Below are 4371 nucleotides of genomic sequence, written 5' to 3' on the forward strand. Positions count from 1 at the left end.
CAACTTGCAGTATCCTAAAGAGGCCTCAAGCACTCTTGAATTTGTCCAAAGGTATGTTTAAACTGTTTACACACTAATAAAAAAAATAGATCCATCATTCTCATACGGAAAGTCCCATTAATCACTTCCTTTTTGTCCAGTATTATTAGGCTCTATGATATTCTCTATGCATTGATGTCAATAGACAGAAAACATTCTAAAAAACATTCTACACAGCAAAATCCGTTAAATTAACACTCCTCAGTACTCCTACATATGTGTCCACACTACAGGGTGTTAAAAGTAACACTTAAGAAGTGTTAAAGTTAATGAGATAATTAAGTGATTAATTAAGTCATGATTGACCATTAGTGATGAGAAACACAAGAACTACAACTGACTTCAGCCACAGCTTTAGATGAAATCAACTGAAGATAAAGGAAGACATTAAATCTCTGAAGATCTCAGCAGAGGAGGATTAAACAACTCCACAAACAGCATTACCAGCTTCACACATTACTAACCAGACTGACTTTATTTCTGTCTCTTAAGACTGTAAGCTCTTATTGAGAATCACTTTTTTGTTTATTTAGTGTTGAAACTTTTTTAATGTCACCATCATGGTGATCAGTGTTTTCTTTAGTTGGGCAGTTTGATGATATTTTAATGTTAGTGTTTCTCTGGCTGCTGTAACTGAGTTTGCAATGGCAAGAAAAGCAAGAGTAAACACAATCAGATGCTGTTGACTGCTTAGTGATAAGAATATGATCATTGTATAGTGATTTAAATCACTGATTAACTTTGATTTTACTGTGATTCCAGGAAAGATCCAGATCGGTTTTAATCAATAAAGCTGAATATGTTTTAAAGCAGATTCTTCACTAATCACTTCTAACTCCTGCGAGACTAACTCACACACAGACATAAAGAATCAGCCTATGAATCTCAACAATGGTGACATGCTTCATGCCTCAATGCATTCTGGGAGCCATGGATGAGTTTTGCATGATGTACCCAGAATGCATCGCGGCATGAAGCATGTCACCATTGTCGAGATTCATAGGCTGATTCTTGATGTCTGTGTGTGAGAAAATCTCGCAGGAGTTAGAAGTGCTTATTGTGTGATGTGTTATTAAACCGGAAAACAAGATTTATGTACATGTTTTAAACATTGATCAGTTTATCTGATGAAAACACTGCTGGATCTCCTGCTGTAGAGTCACAAGGCTACTATAATCCATGACTCTCAGGAGATCAGCAAATAAGGCACTATATGATGATAACAACTGAATCACCGACAACAAGCCAACATCATCACGTCATCAACTTGTCATCATCAAGTTTCTCTTGCTGTTCTCACTGTAACAAACAGATACAGCAGCCAGAGAGAAAAATACTGACAAGTCAAGGGTCAAGAGCCCAACTAAAGCAACACTGATCACCATAATGGTGGCGTCAAACAAAACTATTATTTTCAATAAATCATCAACATCTAAACCTCAGTAAGAGCTTCTGTAGACGTCTGACAGAAATAAAGTCAGTCTGGTTAGTAATGTGTGAAGCTGGTAATGCTGTTTGTGGAGTTGTTTAATCCTCCTCTGCTGAGATCTTCAGAGATTTAATGTCTTCTTTTATCTTCAGTTGATTTCATCTAAAGCTGTGGCTGAAGTCAGTTGTAGTTCTTGTGTTTCTCATCACTAATGTTCACTCATCACTTAATTAATCACTTAATTATCTCATTAACTTTAACACTTCTTAAGTGTTACTTTTAACACCCTGTAGTGTGGACACATATGTACACTGAGGAGTGTTAATTTAACACTGGGGATTTTGCTGTGTATATTAGGTTATCAAGATAAGAAGTTTCTTTAAATCAGTTTTAAAAGTATTTGAACTTATAGTTACTATATTTTTGGTTGAAAAGCTCTTGCACTTTTCCTACCAGAACACCGACTTGATCTTTAGGCATTGCGGCTGAGGAGCTGGCTACTGATGTAACAACAGACAACAATTCATTTCATAAAACTGTATTATGTATATTTGCACTAAATGGACCAGAGTCCATTTCTGTGGATTTTCATATAACCAATACCTTTGAAATGCAGTGCAAAGTTGTTCACTGTGTCCGACGAATCAAGGAAATCAGTGGCCCCTTTGCTGCTCAGTTCGAACACCTCTAGTGTAGACTTCTGGCGGTCAAATGATAAAACGGCAGTTTCCACACCCAGATCCTCAAGCTTGGACACCTTTACAATATTTAGATAAAGAATACAACCACAAAAATAGTACATTTATACACAAAATAGACAAAACCTACTTTTAAAAATCTAACACACACTGAAGAAACAACTTATAACAGGGCTTGCACGGCAAAAAATGCTTTTCTTACTTAGTATTTTTGTCTTGTTTTCAGTCCAAGTATCTAAAAAAATCTTACATTAAGAAGCATTTACTAGACAAGCTAAAGTTTTTGTCTTGTTTTGGGGAGAAATAACTCAAAACTAAGGAAGTTTTTGCTTAAAATAAGCAAAATAATCTGCCAATGGGGTAAGCAAAATAATCTTAATTCAAACAGAAAACAAGATTATTTTGCTTACCTCATTGGCAGATTATTTTGCTTATTTTAAGCAAAAACGTCCTTAATTTTTTGTTATTTTCCCCCAAAATAAGACAAAAACTTTTGCTTGTCTAGTAAATGCTTCTTAATGTAAGATTTTTTTGATATTTGGACTGAAAACAAGACAAAAATACTAAGTAAGAAAAGCATTTTTTGCAGCAAGGACCACCAGGGTTGCATTAACTATACATTAGCTGTGTTTACATAGAGTCCAATATCCAACTACAAATTTGACTCATGGCCATTTGTGACTTCTAATGCTTCAATTGACCAACTTGATCTGAATAGACTAGACCCACCAGTAGGAATTTAGTTTGAGAGGGTGGTATGAGCCTTTGACAATTTCTTAAATGTGAGAATATTTGTTGTTGATAGCCTTGTAAACAAAAATCAGCTAGAATATTTATTTGGGATGAATTCATTTGAAATGAGGAAAAAAATCTACAGATAAACAATCCAGTTGTCTGTCACAATGTTCTGATCACATCACAATTGTTGTCAATCATCCTTCCATCTAATAATATAATAATACCACTAATGCCTAGCAAATGAAGCATGTTTCCAAACCTCTAACTTCAGCTTTTTAAGGTGCATTTTGATTCGGGCATCCCTCATCTCAGGGCTAAGGTCCTGCCCATGTGCCCTCAGTGCTGCTGCCTCTTGGGAGTATTTAATTTTTTCCTCTTCCGCCAATGTGGCCCACCTGCCCTTAATATCATTCATTGAGCCTAAGGAAAAAGTAGATGCACAGAAAACTTAACACTTTAGATTCAGCATCTCTTTTTTAAAGTAAATTTATACAACGACAATCTGTCCAACACACTGGTTTACTTGGGTTGTGAAACCCATTTCTCTGTAACAACTCAGCAGTCTTACACTGATGAATGCAATTTGTGTGAGTGAAGTACTTGCCAGATCCTATCTTGAAAATCTGTTTCAAAACCCCTGATGTAAACAGGGCCACTATGTACAACAACAAACCATTTAGTTTAACAATTAAAAGCAGCCGTTAAATTTTGTCTCTCACCTTTGTGTCGAAGTATGTCCCTACAAAAAAGATTGTAAGGCGACAGCTCTCTAACATGAGCTTTGGCCTTTGATGGCCGGGGCTCAGACGAAGCTTTTGTCATTGAAATGGTTCTTTTGTAATTACCAATCCAGTTCTGAAAAAGAAAGAATAACAAAAGAGTATTACACCAATGTTTATTTGACGTTGTTTGTTAGTGTGGCACTAAAGTAAACCTTACTTCTATGACACTAGTGTCCAAACCAGTGGCCGATGCAGCTCTCGGAATCAATTCGCCACCTACTTTTGTCATTCCTTCCTAAAAGAAGGATTTCAGGGTTTCCCTTTGATTTGGACTGATTGGAGTTCTCTCTTGTTGAATAACAGCAAAGAAAGAAAAAGCTAGTCAGTAATACATCAGTAATAATAAAAGACAGTGTTGCAGATCATACCATCGTTCTCAGGCACACTTGCCTATGCTTCTAGATTAGCAACTGTAAGGCTTACCTCTCTGGGCCATCTTCAAACTTGAAATTGTTGCTGTAAAGGGAGACAAAAAAGTTAGGTAAAGAGATATTAATGTTACACAGGCAGGCAGACACCTGGATAAACAGACTGACAGGCAGACCTGTGCTTTTGGGTTTATTTTTTCAAGTTCAATGTCGAGGACAGCAATAAATGTGACACACACCGACACCACATTTACCTCTCTATTTACTTCTAACATATTGCAATTTATCTTTTGCATGAATGTAAGTGTAAGCTTCCT

The 4371-nt window shown here is 36.2% G+C and overlaps 1 pseudogene across 1 annotated transcript; it reads right to left on the minus strand.

Annotated features, from left to right (window-relative positions):
* Window positions 1–1858: 1858 nt before the first annotated feature.
* On the minus strand, window positions 1859–4122 carry LOC307123375 (annotated as a pseudogene). The gene is made up of 6 exons: window positions 4110–4122; window positions 3844–3974; window positions 3624–3759; window positions 3164–3324; window positions 2072–2225; window positions 1859–1965 (listed from the first exon to the last, which is right to left on the minus strand). The product of its transcript is annotated as an uncharacterized misc_RNA (transcript).
* Window positions 4123–4371: the final 249 nt, after the last annotated feature.

This window comes from Gobio gobio (assembly GCF_949357685.1).
Source record: "Gobio gobio genome assembly, chromosome: 3".
Taxonomy (NCBI): Eukaryota; Metazoa; Chordata; class Actinopteri; order Cypriniformes; family Gobionidae; genus Gobio; species Gobio gobio.